The 17,071-nt window shown below is 42.7% G+C and overlaps 1 protein-coding gene across 3 annotated transcripts in view; it reads right to left on the bottom strand.

Moving 5' to 3' along the window:
- The window catches only part of FAM19A1 (family with sequence similarity 19 member A1, C-C motif chemokine like), a 443,754-nt gene that overhangs the window by 273,805 nt on the left and 152,878 nt on the right, over positions 1-17,071 (bottom strand). The window lies entirely within an intron of this gene.

The following is a 17,071-nucleotide window of genomic DNA, read 5'->3' as shown; positions in this document are numbered from 1 at the left end:
CGGACAGTCCCATAAAGCTTGTGACTGTTTCAATAACTCTGGGATTGCTGCTAATGCAAAATAGTCCTGGTCTACTGACCAGCTATGAGAACAACCGCATCTTGCCTGCTTTTCAACATTGCTACTAGACAAGTCGTAAGTAAAGAACCAAGGGCTACATGTTGCAAAGCAAAGGATGGTGGAATCTGTCTCTAAGACAAAAATATATTAAAATATTTTATACTGTCTCTCTCTTCCCCCCGCCCCTATTTTTTATTCAGATAGATTGTTATCCAGGATCTTAATTTCCACCCCCATCTATTGAGCATCATCATAATACCCCTGCTACCTTCCCAAGCATGTGAAAGTATGGAAAACTACACTTTCACCCAAGCAGCAACTTTCATATTATCCTGGGATTTCCTGAGTTTTGAGAGCAAAAGGACATCTAGAGGTAGCCAGAATATTTGTTGAGAAGATACACATGCACGCTTTTGCAAAAGAATGCCTGTTTGCTTTTATCTGGCAAAACAGTCTTTACATTGAAGCAATGTTCTAAAATGCTAAAAATTTCCATACGATTTCTTTTTTGCCACTAAGGTGTGTGATTTTTTTCTCCTCCAACATTCAGATACCATACTGAAAGGAATGATATCAGCAGGCCAATGTACAGACAGAGATCACATTTTGCCCTGAAGAGTTGCACGTTAAAAGGAAATTATAAGCAAAACAACCAAAGCGTTCCTGGGGTGGCACGCCTGATGACGTTTTTGGTGTGAAAAAGTTAAGCAAGCTTTTAATATCTTAGCGTCATTACCATACATATATTCAGTTTAAGAGCAGCAAACTATACCACAAAAAAGTAAGCAGATTTTTTATTCATAGTATCTGCTGGCAACGTCCATAATTTATGGATACAGGCCTGTGTAAATCGTGGCAAAAATGACAGATTCCAGGGGCTGTTTGTTGCTTAATCCCAGTTTGTCACGATTCATAAAGAAAGATGTGAAAATATGGGGAGAGTCATTCATATTGTTAAAAAGATTCTTCGACATTTTTAGTTGTTTCCTCAGAAATATAAATAATCAGCTTTGTGTCAGCCATGAAATGAACTTACATTTTCTATTTGACATGATGAAGTGTCACCAAAAAACCAAACAGTGCTTTACACCCCAAGTGATTTCTTCTGGCAGAGAGCTGGAGCTGTGCAAGGCAGAGCAGCTGCAGATGGTGCTGGGCAGCAACACAAAAGGGACTCTGGTACATGCAGGGCTGAGCAGGGTCTCGGATGGAGCCAAGGAAGAGGGTGAGCTACGGTGAACTTTGAGGTCTCTGCTAGACTGGTTCTGGCACTGGAGTTAGCTATGTCTCTCCATGGCGAGCACCATAAGCATTGCATTATGCAGTTTGTCTCTCCTGGCAGAGCAGAGTGAGAATCTGACTTTATAGCTCAGTGATTAGGGCATCCATCTGGGACCTGGAAGACCAAATGTACGTCTGCCCTCATTACTGAGCTATTAAGTCCGATTGTCTCTTGGCTCTGCCAGGAGAAAAAAACCTCCATAATGCAATGATCATGGCACTCCTCTGAAAGGTGCACGACCAACATGGAGTTCCATTATTGGAGTCAGGTAGAGCAAGGACTTGAACCTCACCAGGCATGTCTGCACAAGACATTTACTCTGGAGTTGCTTAATTAGCTCTGCAGTAAACATTTTGGTGTCTACACATTAGGCTGCAGGAAACTAAATAAATGTTGCCGTAGATTAGTACTTGCAAGTGCAAGCGCTATCCTGCTGCAAAGTTTTTTCATGTGCAGCAACACCCGTATAGATGCTGATGTGGCCGGCTGGGGCATGAAGGTGCTTCAGTGAAGGAGCTGCCCGCTAACTAGCCCCGTACTGGAACACCCTCGTGCCATAGCCAGCCCCTCCACAGCACATTGAGCTGGGTCAGAGCAGCCCCAGGCTGGCAGGCTGACCCTTTGCCAGCCCAGCTCAACATGCTGCAGTCCTGGGCGCACGTTCAAACGGTGCACCCAGGAGCAATAAAGTCCAGCATGATATGCACCGGAGTTTATTGTTCTGCCTTAACTGCGTGATAGCCCAGTTCAATGCCCTAACTGTGCAGCTATACTGCAGTGGGCAAGGCTTGGGGGTATTTCTCTCTCTGGTTTTGACAAGAAATTCCATCCTTGCCAAAACCTATATGCCCAAAGAAAGGTTTGGTCTGGGCCATTCATCACTTCCCAGTGCAAACCTCTTTTGTCAGAAAATTCCTGACCAGCTCACCTTAAATGTTGCTGGCTGTTTGAAGTCCATTGTGACCATTTAGGCTGCTTGCAGATGTTTTAAAAAAAAAAAAAAGCACTTTACCGGAAACAGAAGCATGTCGGTATAGATTGGGTGCTCTGCAGTGTCTGTATAGATCGGGAGCTTCAACAGGGCTTTTTGGCGCTTTTATCTCAAGCCAAGACAATCAGCTATTAGTTAAAAGTGCTAAAAAGCCCTACTAAAGCTCCCAGTCTATGCAGATGTTGGGTGAGCCAGGTTCAAGTAACGCGCTACCTCTTCTGGGCATGCACTGGGCTCGGGGCGTAAGTATGCCAAGTTTAAAGTGCCGACTTTTTCAAGTGTCTTTTTTTAAGGTCTGTAAGCAGCCTTAATGAAATAAAAGTGGGTAGACTGGACAAGTATTGCAGTAATGGAACAAAGAAAAGGACGTAGACTCGGTTACATGTGTAAGTGACAGCTACTTAGTTAAACTGGATTTTCTTTCCTATACAGTGTAATTGCAAAGATTAGTGTCAAGCTCTTCTTGAACCAAGCATTTTCTGTGCGTTCTGGTGGCCTGATAACAGAGCATTCAGATGAGCCCCCGTGACAATGAATATATGTGCTTCAGTTGACTCGGTGCTGTTTACATGACCATGGTTGTTCAGAATCTCGGAAGACACAGGGACACGGCAGGAAGCAAGATTAGAAATGCCAGGTTCTGGTACCATGGAAAAAATGTATATTATGTCATGTTTTGGTATGTGCAAAAATAAGATGCTGAAAAACTCAATCAAGGCGCAGCTATACACACCACACCCTGAGCTTAACCCAGAGTGGTGCAGAGAGACCTGCCTGTGCACTGGCCCATTAACATGGATTCCCCCCTTACAGTGATGAACACGCATAAATCTGGACTGGGGCGGCATGTCTACATAATATGTTTACTGAAGAGCTCCCTAATTAGCTCTGCAGTAAAGTCTCCACGTCTACTTGTGTGGCCCTATTAGGTCACAGTAAACTAATAAATGCCACTGTAAATTAGTACTTGTAAACACAAGTGCTATCCCGTGGCAGAGTTCTCATGCTGACGGGGTTGGCTGGGGCACAAGGGTGCTTCAATGTGCGGGTTGTCTGCTGGCTAGCCCTGCACTGAAGCCCCCTCATACCCCAGCCAGTCCCTCCGCAACACACGGAGCTGGGCCAGAGCTGCCCCGGGCTGGCAGGCTGACCCTCAGGCCCCCCAGCCAGCTGAGACTGCGTTGCTCCAGCTCAACATGCTATGGTCCCAAGTGCATGTGTAAATGTGGTGCCCCCCGGTCATCTGGGACTACGTTGCCCCGGCTCAACGTGCTGAACTGACTGCTTGAAACCCTGCCTTAGCCTGCAGCAGCGCAGGTCATACCACTGACAGTTAAGGTTGCTGGATCTATTCCATCATTAGACCCTTTTTTCCAGTTGCATATAACTTTGCCAAACTTAGGCAGCTCTGGCTGAAATTTTTCAAGTCAGGTGCTGCTCTAGCACATTATTTTGAGGAAAGTGTCAGCTAAAATAGCTTCTCTGAATGAGGTTAAGCAAACTAAATTGTAGCGGGCAAAATGGATATTTCACTAAGGAGTTCTAGTACACCCAGACATTGAGAGAGACATTTCTAGGAGGGCAGTGCCAAGGACGTGTCTTAGCCCTCCCTGTGAAAATCTGTGAACTTGAACAGATTCTGGCTTTTATTAAAAACTCACTATACACACAGTTGATGATCATCTTGGGGTTTGACAGCTAAATTCTCTGAAGATTTCATCTGAGGTAGACAGATTCATGCCTTTAGTGGCATGGGATGAACAGCGCCTCCTGGCCGCTGACAGCCATTCAGAAACACAAGCTGGGAGACTCCACCTCCCGCACGCTTTTGAGGATGCTTCTCCTACTGCCCTGCCAGCCAAGGGTGCATTTGTTCAGCCAGTCGCAGAGACAGGAGGCAAAGGACCTGCTCCTGGCTGGTGCTAAGTGCTCACAACTCCCACCCAAATCAATGCATGCTACATGGGCTCAGCATCTTTGAAGATCTGCTTTCATGTATGATATCTGGCTCCAAATGCAGAACCCAGGGCTATATTGCTCATAAAATCCATGCACAGAAACAAAGGTGAGAAAGGAAGGGAGGCTGTAGCCTTACCTAATGCTTCATGGTTTAAAAAGCACAAGTGTGCATATAATGCTAGGGATATGAGACTATCCATACAGCATTAGAGGGATGCAGATGCTACAGTAATGCCATGTGGTATATCACAGCTAACAACAGGAACCAAGTGGATTCCCCCGAAGGAAAAGAATGACAGTTGTTTGCAATAAAACAGCAAAAACCGTATCTGCTGCTGTCTGTTATTTAGAAAAAGCAGACCCCCTTCTAATAATGAACTGCAGGGAAAAGAGAAGGAAAAAAAACACAAAGCATCATTCCTTCTAAAATAAAACAAGACACTCTAGTTTGTATTTCTTTAAGGAGAACATAATAAGCTACTCCAAGTGTGTATTTCTTTAAGAAGGACTAGTATTGGTTTTCTGACATTGATAACTACTTCACTTTGAAGAGTGAAATTGCCTCATTAAATTAGAGAACAAGATGTTAAGATGATTGAGAAGTCAGCTAAATACCTCAATACCATCACAAAGCAAACCTCTGCTTACTGTAGCCTGGCTTTTCACATTATCAGTGGGTATCTGTATCGTTTGAGACTTAACAAACAAAGAAAGGACCCTGACAGAAAGAGGAAAAATATGTGAATGCTGGATGCCATTAAGGAGGATTTCATTTAAATGACTGAAGATGACATGGGGCCTTCTTCTAAACGCACAGAAAAAATGCCATAGTTAGAAACCTAACTTTCAAATGCAGCACAAGAATCGATAGCACATGCTATGCATAATGCACATGGTTTTGTATTTTTCATGCGGTGGTTCAGCTGCTTCCTCTGAAGCAAAAGCAAAATCATCCAGATTAAAATCTTCCCAAAGGATAAACGCGGCAATAAACATATTTTTAAAATGCTCATTGGTTGTTTGTTAAGGTTTTAACTTTAACTATTTTAGGCGCACACTTTTTATACATGTCTAATCCTTAATTACTGGAAGCAGTGTAAACATTGCCTGCCTGTGCCTCTAGGGATTCTCCTCTTGCATAGACCCAAATGTCCTTGGTAGCTCAGAAGAGCAGAATTTGCACCCTCTGTGCCAAAAGGAATAAGTCTAGCTCTGCATCTTTTGTCTTTTTCATCAGCAGGTTATATTTAAAGTGTGACTACAGTCTATTAAACCCCACGCTCCTAGTCCTTAGAGGCCAGGGAATGCTACAGTGACTTTATAAAGGTCAAACCCTAAGCAAATCCAGCTCCTGCTCCCCACCTTGCCTATACCATACTGGTTTCCTATTATTTGATTGCAAATATTCCACCGTCTGCTGCTCTGCTGCTCACTTATTGGACAGGTTATTATATACAAACCCCTGTTTAGAGAAAAAGGAATAAGCCAGCTACTGAGGATGAACGGGAAATCATGACTAGGCATGTAATGGTCCAGCACTGCAACTTGTGGCTTAATAAACAGTGGCCAGCCATGTTTTTTATTTACTCTTCTAGACAGCCCTAGGGATTCTTGTAAGAGGATAGCCTTTTACATGCAACATCTTTTACATGCAACATCACAGGGAGAACATATTGACAGCTAAAATCAACACTTGTTTCACTTCAGATCTAGAACTGGGCACATGGTGTCAGAGAAGAGCCAATTTGTCTAAAAACATGGATTTGGTCTTTCCGAAGCCCCTATAATCCCACCATACTGTGGTGACGGCTAAAACACTGAGTCTGCGTGTTACCAAGTGGGAAATGTAAAACATGCAATGGCTTTTGCCAGCTCACACCATGAGAAAATTTCTTGACTTCAACAGGTGAGCAGTACAACCCCATCAGGAGACTGAGGAAAGCCAACAACTGAAGTTCAGAAAGGCCACCAGTCCATGGGAGTGTAGGTCTCTAGCACTTGCAGCCCAGTCTGTATGTCATTGTATGAACTAATCAAGACAAGTTTTGTGGATAGGCTTCTAGGCAGATGATCCTAGTAAAGCCCTTCTTCTTATGCCAACAGCTGGGTCTCTGTCTCTTACCCAAACTGATCCCCAATCTCAGTGATGCTGGGAGAAGCAGACCATGCCACCAGTAGAACAGTTTAGGTGCAGACAGAAGCTCAGCTCCCCGGTTTAAGTCGTGGCACTTCACAGAAAGCACCATGAGTTAGATCGATCTTCCCAACCCAACAAACATTGGCGGTTGGGTCAGGAGGATGGGGGAATCGAGCTCCAAGTTGGAGTCAATCCAGGGAGTGAGGCTGTGTCTCTGCAGCCTCTTCCCCTAACCCCATTCCCCATCTCCCAGCTCTGGTGCTGTCTCAGGACGGGAGGGGGAAAAGGCAGGGGACAGAGGTCCATTTTGGGGTTTCCTCAGCCTGTGCTGGAGTTGAGGGGTGTGGATTCGGGCCTCGCCCCCACTAGTGTGGCTGAATAAACCCCACAACAAACCTCCCTCCCCTGCCTTCCCCACCGGTTGAGGGGTGTGGATTCGGGCCTCGCCCCCATTAGTGTGGCTGAATAAACCCCATAACAAACCTCCCTCCCCTGCCTTCCCCACCTCCCATCCTGAGACAGCACTGGGGGGTTGGGCTGTGCTGCAGCAGCCCTAGCACCACAGCAGACAAAAGTTAATAAATGAGCTCCGCTTTGGAGCACCTTCATTTGAACTATCATACAATGAGGGTTAGTTTGTCACGCAATCAGAGTGCTTTGCAGCCACGCTCTTCTGCTAGGGTATGGCTTTAGAGTGCTTTCAAGGAGCCAATCACATGACAAATGTAATTTCTGTCTGTGCCTTTTATGTAAAGTATGCCTAGCAAGCTGGCCTGAAATTTTCCTTTATTAAAAAAATTATGTGATTTATCATTCACAAGTTCACATGTTGCAGTAACTGGCCTGAAAGCGTACTGAGGTGATAATGTGCTATTAATGAGATTTGCAAGTCAGACCCAATACAATCTGTGCTCCTGGAGTTATGCAAAAAATCAGTGTTAGACCTGTCTGTGAAAGCACAAAGACTGGGAGTATTTCAAGGTGCCCAGGAACAATGTGTACCCTTCAAAAGAGGAAGAAGGCTTAAAGTAGAAGGACCTTGTAGAAGAAAAACAAGGTAGAAATCCCTGTCTTGTGAAGAAAGCAACTACTTAGACAAAAGTTCCAAACTTAAAGTTGATCTTGGGTAGATTTCAGATGATCGCTGGGCCTGTGATCTGCCTAAGTCATGCACACTGTACAGCTGTTATGACATGATCCTAGTATGCACACATGGAAAAAATGATAATGAAGCACTAGGGAATAAAGAAAGCAAAATTCTCATTTTTAGATACGTTTTTGGTTAGATGCCTGTATTGCTTAGTGCTCAGGATGTGATTCAACAAAGCATATGCTCACGTCCCACTTAAATCAGTGAAACCTAAGGAAGGTCTTCACTCAGGAATTTGCTCTGGTATTTCTCCTCCTTTCATTGTATGAAGGCCTGACACTAGACACACATACATGTCTTCACTTGGAAGACCTCCTTTGGACACAGTGCTGTATATTTTTAGGTCATACAGATAAAACTAGGAAGGATATAATGACATTTATAAAAATGATGCCATACAACACAGTGGTAGGCAAAAGAGCTGATCAGATATTTTTACTTGGGCCACATTCCATTGGGTTGTGTGTTCTCATTGACACTGCTTCTGGTTCATTAATTGTTCGCTAGAATTTCACTTTGGAAGAAAAATCAGAAAAAAAAAAATCTGACAATGTCAAAATGGGGCATTTTGATATTTTAAAAACATGTTGGTTTTTTGTTGTATAATGACTTTTCATTTTGAACCTTTTCATTTGGTATTGTAATCTGTACAATCAAAATCTGGACAAAATATTTTCATTGTTCCAAAACAAAAAAAAAAGGATGGAATTTTCTTTTGCTGAGAATTTCAAAAATTTCCATTTTTTGTTCCCATTTAGAATGAAGTCATACCTTGAAGTTCTCTGTTAAATGGAACCCCCTCCATTTTCCTCCTTCCCCGTTACATTTAAATGAGAATTTTAATCAGTTTGTATATTTTTTTTATTATTATCTTATGCAATGTCTTTGTTCTTTTCATTAGACTGGATCATTAAAAATTAACCTCATATTTCCAGAGGGAAGTGGGGAGAGAATCAGTAATAAAACTCTGCATGAACAGAATTAAGAATCGCACATGATGTAAGAATTCAGAAGATGCCGACAGGTAGCAGACTAGCTTTTGAACGCAGGGAGCTAGACTCTGAAGTAGTCCCTTATGAAATTCTGCTTGGATCTGACAAGGGAAGACTGTGGAGAATGTGGCTCCTTCCTTTTTTTCCAAGGGCAAAGTAAGCGTTAGTTAAAATAGTACCCACGGATGTATGCAATACTTTTGGCTGGTCTCCATTATGGATCTTAAAAAAAACTAAGGGTCCATATTTACAAACTGGAACATACATGAGTAATCCCAGTCCACAGGAGTGACCCCCCTGATTTCAGAGGAGCTGGTTATGTATATAAAGGTTCTCAGGAGCAGCCTCTAGCACTAGATTGTCTCCCTTGCTCAAAACATAAGGAAAGTTCAGAAATCTGGACTCAAATGATTCCCAGCTCCATCCATACATAATAACATGAAGGTCTCAGAGGAAAAGAAGTGCAAATTATTATACTTGCGATGTTGCCTCCCTAAACCCACCTACATATTAGACTACAAAGACATATTCAAGGGCAGGGATTAGTGTCTAAAGGTCCTGAACCACCTCCTCTTCCTCAGTTTTGTCTGCCTATCACCAACAGGTATAACTACCAGGGTCTGGGTGGCAGCAGGGGCGAGGGCCAGATGCAGCAGTGATGGTGGCTGAGCTGGCAGTGCTGCTGGTTGCCTTTCTAATGCCCCCTCCAAGTGGGCACCTGGGGTTGGTGGCCCTACCTAGCCAACCTCTGCTTACTGTCATCAGTAGTGTAACTCCTTCTGATTGAAAAAAATAATTAGCAAAGGTACCTGAATAGAGCAGCAACTTGTTTTTTTTATTGGAAAATGCCAATTCGTGAGGAGGGAGCACAGCACTGCTTTGGTCCACGCGCTCTGCTGCGATGGGAGAGATCTAGTTTCAAGTGCTTACATCAAACAAATCGTGCAGACCTGGGATACAAACCTGTGCCCGCCAAACACTAAAGGAGAGCCCTGATCAGGGGGGTTTGTGAGACTGCAAACCTCTCACTCTTCCTTTGTTTTTTCACACCAAAAATATTTAAAAGATCACCAGTTAATTTTGCACTGGTTAAAAAAGCAAACAAGGAACCCCCACCCCAAAATTCTGAAATTTCCATTTTTTCCACAAAATGGAAATGTTTTCTGGCCAGCCTAAAGGAGAGCCCAGGTTCTTCAAGGGTAAAGTCATACAAACAATGTTGCCACAATAATGTGTGCCTCCTGGGGGGACTCTTGAGGAGATGGAATTTGGCCCAGGATGCGACTCAGTGGTGACATTCACGATATGAGCCACCACCCCTACACCGCTGCCCCTACAACCAGCACAAGGGGATCTCGTGATACCACATTGGTCAGATACAAACACTTCGCCATGGCAGTCCATCCAAAGGAAATTCAAACCGAAACTTAAAATGTGAGGAACTATTTTTGTAAAAGAACCCTGCAGCCGTTTCACATCAGAAGCGCTAACCCACTTACCTTGCACTTGGGTCGTACTTCATTTTCAAAAATAGTCCCAGGGAAACACAGGCTTGCTGCTTCCCTGCCCTGCTTCCTCCAATCTGACCAGTGCACCTGACTTGGACACCCACACAACACTCTTGTATCTATGGCAACAGAATGAGGTCACACATACAGCTTTATGACTTCACTGCAGGATCAAAGTTGAGGAGAGTTTTGGGAATATGGGGGGAGCAGCAGAAGTATATGAGATCAATGCAAAATTCCCAATGAAGCCAGAATAAATTTGTCTTCAAAATCAAAGTTTGGTGGGGAAAAAGTTGATTTTGGTTACATTTTTCATTTTCTTTTGAAGAAAAAAAATTTCTTTTCATTTTGGATCCATATTTCGAAACAACAACCACCAAAATCATTTCTCCATTTTATCAACATTTTGTGATAAATATGTTAAAATGTTTCCTGTTCATTTTTCCAAATGAAAAATTTTGGGAACTATTTTTTCACCTGCCGTTTTGATACTTTTGCATTGTTTTCCTCATTTGAGATAAAAACTAAATGTCATCAAGGCAGAATTTTCCAAGGGATGGAAATTTTATTCTCTGGACAGCTATCATCTCGTTCTGCTCCTGCCACCAACTACAGAAGCAAGCGCCACCCTCTCCAATAGGAGCAAGCCCTATGAGTATGTCTGCACAGCATAATACTGTGCCTGCTCGCATACCAGTATCTACACAGGAGACAGCAGAGACAACTGAGCCATTTCTGACTGTGCTGGCAGGAAGCTCATTGTCAAAATAGCCCTGTCTTGGTAAGAGCAATTTTACAATGCTTAACTCTACAACTATTGCCTGATACGCCAACCCCATCTTTCAGCCAGAGAAACCAGTCCACTGTGCACCACAAAAGTATGGGAAGAGTCAACACAGAGGCTAATAATTAAGCTAACATCAGCACAGGGGTAAGGCACATGGTGGAAAATCCAATGATTACAGTCAAACATTTCAGTTCAGGTTATTGCCAAGTATATCAAATCCTGGCTAAGTAATTATGATCTTGTCCTCCACTGAGGAAGGTGAAAAGGTAAAACATTTAAGAACAAGAGCCTGATGGAAATATCTTGTCACCTCCAAATGTAGCAGTTATACATCCTGGCCCATAACAATTCACAATTAATGACAGTGACCATCTGGGACAGGTCTGGTGAAGGACTGGTGGAGTTAAATGGGCCTCTTTGTTCTTAGTTCCTCTTCACGTCCTCCTTCCTAGCTAATGTAGACTTTCTTCTGCTCATATGCACATCTTGGTACTAATAAAGGAGAAAATCTTGTCATATGATAGAGATGAGAAGCCTGAAGCATCCAAAATACCTTTCCCCCCTCAGCAGAGGTCACTATGCATTAGGATAAGGATTAATTAAATAGAATAGAAAACACTATTACCTTACTCTGAGGGTTTCAGTACAATCATTTAGAGCCTAAAATTACAATGCTCTATACTATCACTGGTTTTCTGGCTTCATTAATTTTTTTCTCCCAAAGTCAGCATTCAGACTCTTACATGCCTTTGTCTCCTGCTGTCATCAAGGCATTTACATGCATTAATCCATGACAAATGGTTTCATTTGATCCATAACTGATTTCCCCGCCTGCCAACTAGAAAGGGATAATAGAAATAACAAGAAAAACTAAAAGAAAACAAGAGGGATCATCTATTTATTGAGAAAAGAAAAACAATATAAAAGTTAAGGCAAACAATACCTAGCTGGCTGTCTTAGTCGAGAAAGTACTGAATTTGCAACCACGGAAAGCCAATTTCCAGGGCTAAAGACAGAAATGACATGTAAACCGGTGTAAGTGATCGGAAACTGGTTCTAACCTGTAACACAACAGAAGTGCAGTGCGCATAAACAGCTTTCAAAATGGCCAAAATCGGTAAAAGATAAACCTGGATGGATGTAGTATCAGAATTAACTGATTTAGGTTAAATCAGTTTATTGAACTTCTGTCCCAGATCCCCTCCAGATTTATGTTAACTCACAGTCCCCCAGCATCCCAGAATGCTTGGCATTTTCCCCGCAAATCCCACTCCATAGGGTGAGCGGGCTACTCTTAGCCCAAACTCTCTGCTCCACCCCAGCAGGGAGGTGTGCTCTAGTGCCCCCTAGCTTCTGGCCTGGGCCACTGCAGGCGTGTGTTTCCGGAATCAAATTGAACGTCTGTTCACTTATTGGTTCAATCTAAGCAGCTTAAACTAACCTTCAAAGATTGAATCAATTCAGCCTCAGGATTTTTGACTGTCTGTACTTAGGCTGGGAAAACAGACCACACTCTAAATCATAGGATACTACTATATGATTACTACATCACAGATGCGGGGAATAGTTTGCAGAGAGTAATTCCCAACAAGATGCTTACCCTATACCTTAGACCTAAAATCAAACCAGAAACAAACCTTTTGGAAGACTTCCATCACCTCCTATCCCCTTGTTATTGTTCATTTTAATGCACAGCAGTGCTTCCTACCTCCAGCCGAGACCCCACCAGGTAACGCAACCTACTGGAGAAAACTGCAGAAAAACTGATACTACCAATCAGAAATGAAAGACAAAAGGGAGCCAGAAACTGCCTGGCTCATAGCATATGATATCTTCTATTTGATATGAAAGATATGGATATATGTTGTGAGCGAGTTAGTCCTGAGCTGAACTGAAATGGTAACCACACAAGGACATCTTGACAGGCAACCTACTTTAGGCTGCCTACATTTCTCTTGGGAAGGATGCAGCTGCTGATGTATCTGAGTATGTGTTACTAGACAGTTGTCCCTTTGAAAGTGTAAAGTCTACATCAGTGGCTTTAGGTTGTTGCCTAGGATAATCAAAGCAATCCTGCACTGCTAGGAATATTGAAAGGGTCAACAAAAAAGGAACAAAGAGCTCCCAAGCAAAGCATATCAAGTTGCAAGTTTTTTCTTTTACTTTTTAAATAAACACATCAAGTTACACCTTATGAAATCAATTCTTCCAAAAGGCGCTAAGACCTTTTATAGAATTTTCCACTCCATTCTGATTCTAGAATCAATACTCAAAATGTATTAGTAGTGTTCACAAGCTTCTGAATTGAGAAGCAGGTTGATTTTTATATGCTTTATGAAAAAGCAGTTCTATTTATTCATACTTTAAGCCACATTTTACTAGAATTCACCCTCATGAAACCTTCAGCTGATATAAAGCAGCCTAGATCCAGTGAAGCCAAAAGAATTAGGCAGATTTACATCAGCTGACAGTTTGACCCTAAATTTTTTTGTAGTTGTATTTTGGCCTCTTTATTCTACAGACGTTATCTTATTAGACAATGAACCTAAGCTTTTCATCATTGCCCAATCCAGAGTAATTCTACTGAACATATGACTCTCAAGATTTTTTCTTAAATTCAGAATCAGGCTATTAGGGATTCACAGAATCATATAAATTCAGGTTGGAAGGACCTCAGGAGGTCACGTCTAATCCACCCCCCTGCTCAAAGCAGGACCAGCCCCAACTACATCATCCCAGCCAAGGCTTTGCCAAGGTGCGTCTTAAAAACCTCCAAGGATGGAGACTTCACCACCTCTCTGGGTAACCTGTTCCAGTGCTCTACTACCCTCCTCATGAGAAAGATTTTCCTAATCTTATCTAACTTCCCTTGCTGCAATTTGACCCCATTGCTCCTTGTTCTGTTGTCTGCTCCCACTGAGAACAGCCCAGCTCCATCCTCTTTGCAGCCCCCCTGCAGGGACTTGAAGGCTGCTATTCAATCCCCCTCAGTCTTCTCTTCTCCAGACTCAATAAGCCCAGTTCCTTCATCCTCTCCTCACCAGTCATGTCCCCCAACCCCCGAACCATTTTCATTGCCCTCCACTGGACACTCTCCAATTTGTCCACATCCTTTCTGTAGTGGGGGGCCCAAAACTGGATACAGGACTCCAGATGTGGCCTCACCAGTGCTGAATAGAGGGGCAGAATCACTGCCCTCCATCTGCTGCCAACGCTCCTACCAATGCAGCCCAGGATGCCCTTAGCCTTCTTGGCAACAAGGGCACACGGCTGGTTCATATCCAGCTTCTTGTCCACTGTCACCCCGAGGTCCTTTTCATGTAGACTCTCTTGTAAGAATGCTTATTCCATTGGACTATCCTCCATTCCCTTTAACAGAAGGAAGCCACATTCCTCCCATCCACCAAATCTTTTTTCCACCGGTGCACTCTACACAATATTTACTAGAAAAGAATAAATTCCTTTCATTCGGGCATATTCTTTTAAAAATAAACAAATAAATCACTGCAACTTATTTTGCCAAATAAACTATCCTTACTTACTCCCAACAACTTAATTAAACACAATTAACTCTAGTTTGTTTTGGCAACCAATTAATGTCACGATCAAATATAAATAGAATCTGCAAGAAAAGATTATAATTAATAAATCCTTTACAAAACAGTAAAATTACACTGAAGCTTTGCTTGCCAGAAATACTTTACTGCATTTCTGAAGAGCATTAATGAGGACACTAAAAAAAGATGATAAAGTTTTATCAAAGAGTGTGCAGCTATTTTACTGAGGTTCTTGGCCTCACTTAAGCTGATCTGTTGGCTGCTAACATTGTTTAGAGTTTAGAAAATTGTAACACCGCATTTCCCACTTTCTAATCAATGGGTTTGCTACAGGCATTTTAAATATTTAAGGCCAAATTCTCTATTCACATAATTTATTGACTTAAACGTTGTTACGCCAGCAAAAATTATCTTCCATTGTATTTAGTTCATTCACTGTTGGATATTGTTTCCCAGATAATTACTTCTTCTTATTTTGCTATCATGTAGATTTACATAAAAACAAAAACATGAATCCAATGGGAACCCACACATTGACCTGGGTTACGACCAGCGCTATCAGTCAGGGATACACTGATTTTTCAATTATTTTGTTTTCCAGCTGTAGAATATATTATTTATTTAGGGCCCTGCTACACATTCGAATGAATGTTGGATAGAAACCAGTCACAGAGCTGTTACACATTTTGAAGCACTCACTTTGGGCCCTGGTACACGTTCAAAATAAAGCTAGATAGAAACCAGCTATGGAGTTTGTTACACATTTTCAAGCACAAACTTTGTAGCTGGTTTGCTCTTTTTATAGCTGAAGAGCCATTTTATTCTGTGATAATAATTTTGCATGGTCTACTGTTATTGGTGATTAACCGGTGAATTGTGTAGCATATGTAACATGTAGCCAGGAGCATAGAGAGAGACTGAGTTTGTTATAGGCACATACACGTGTTGAGCATGCAAGCACTTACCATTAAGAAAAAGCTTTCAAAAAACTTATCAGACATGGATCTCAATGGGAACTCAATGACAGAGCAGGTAAGAAACCCTGGCCCTCGGTATTTTAAAAAACAAGTGCACTGTGTATACAATATTCTTCATTACCCAAAGCCCCACACACAATTCAGAGTCCAAGTGCAAGGCATATCAATGAGGCACTGTAGCAGAAGGGATCCAAGTATCCCCAAACCAGAGACTCAATGAAATATGCAGGTGCTCTGGATCTTTATAACGATCAATATTTAAGGCCAGATGCCCTACATCCTACCTCGGACATGTTGTCCTTATTCACGTGGGTCATCCCGTGGCTTTGCATGGGATGAAGCGCGTGATCATTAGGGTTGGCAGTATTGGGACCTTGCCTTTCTGCAGATGGTGTGCTCTCCAGTAACCCAGCTGCTTTCATCAAAACAGAACTACTTTTCCATGGAATAACTGCAGCTGAAAAGCACAATATGAACGTGCGATTGGTAATGATTATGCCAACCCAATAACCTAAGGCTTCATCTTGCACCCAGTGCAATCAAAGGGCAATCTACCAATGTCGACAGAAGCAGGATTAGGTTGTGTTTTTTTTTAAGCCAACCAAAGCAAATGAGAAGAGGGAAGAGACAGAGAGATGTCAGAAAATAATCTTCAAAGCGGAGCACAGGAGTATGAGTCACAAATTTACATGTGCTACTTTGTAACTTCATTCACTTTAATTTACACCACAATTCCCATTGTGCATCCTTGAGTGAGACTAATAAATTTAGTCTCAAGCTGTGCTGCAGCCCTCATGGTACCTGCCTAAGGCACAATGAGGAGGAGGCTCCAGGACCATTCCAGGCTGAAACAAGTGTAGCTGGAAAGAACAGCTCTGTTCAGAGCATTTGAAGGCTGTAGAAAATGCCAAATCCCACAAGGAGAATAAATCTTGCTTGTAGCAAAGGATGGTTTCACAACAGAGAGGAAAGGAAAACATGCAAGAGGAAATGCAAAGATTATAGACGGGGGAAGAATCAAACAATATGAAGATAAGGGCGGAGGGGGAATCGCTTGTATCTTAAAAGATGCATTTGATACTGCCTTTTAAAAAACAAACCTGTCTTGCACTTAAATAGGCTAATAATTAAAGGCTGTTTTCTGATGTCATCAGCAGAAACACTTCAATGCAGACACCATGTCTACTGCCTTTGGGGTATATATTTGTAGGTGTCAGATTCCCCTTGGGGCTTCACCACCGTAGTACCGATTCTCAGTCTTGTTATCCTGTGACAGCATGTTACAAGTAGAGCAGTGTACTGAAAGGTCCCTTCATGACTCACATATAGGCCCCAGGGCTGCACTCACAGAGACCAAGGCTTGACACATGATGGTGGGAAGAGAAGAGGGCCACCAGGGATTTGATCCTCAATGCTGCTGAAGAGCGATGCGAGGCAAAGCACTAGCAGTGGGCAGGCAGGTTTTGCTCGGCACGTCCCCAGAACGGCTTCTGGGCAGCACACAGACATATGCAATGTGCAGTGATGAAAACAAGGATCTCTGGTTGCTTTCAGCTGAGCGCAGAGGAGAGTCAACACAGGCATGCCAAGGGATGAAGACAAAGCACGGTCAGTGCACAGGGATTTACATGCCAATCCTGTGCAAGGAATTGGCATGTGGAGCAGTCGCTG

This window comes from Alligator sinensis, unplaced genomic scaffold, assembly GCF_000455745.1.
Source record: "Alligator sinensis unplaced genomic scaffold, ASM45574v1 scaffold937_1, whole genome shotgun sequence".
NCBI classification, from domain to species: domain Eukaryota; kingdom Metazoa; phylum Chordata; order Crocodylia; family Alligatoridae; genus Alligator; species Alligator sinensis.
Note: the sequence above shows the minus strand (reverse complement) of the source record. Positions and strands in the feature narration are given on the sequence as shown.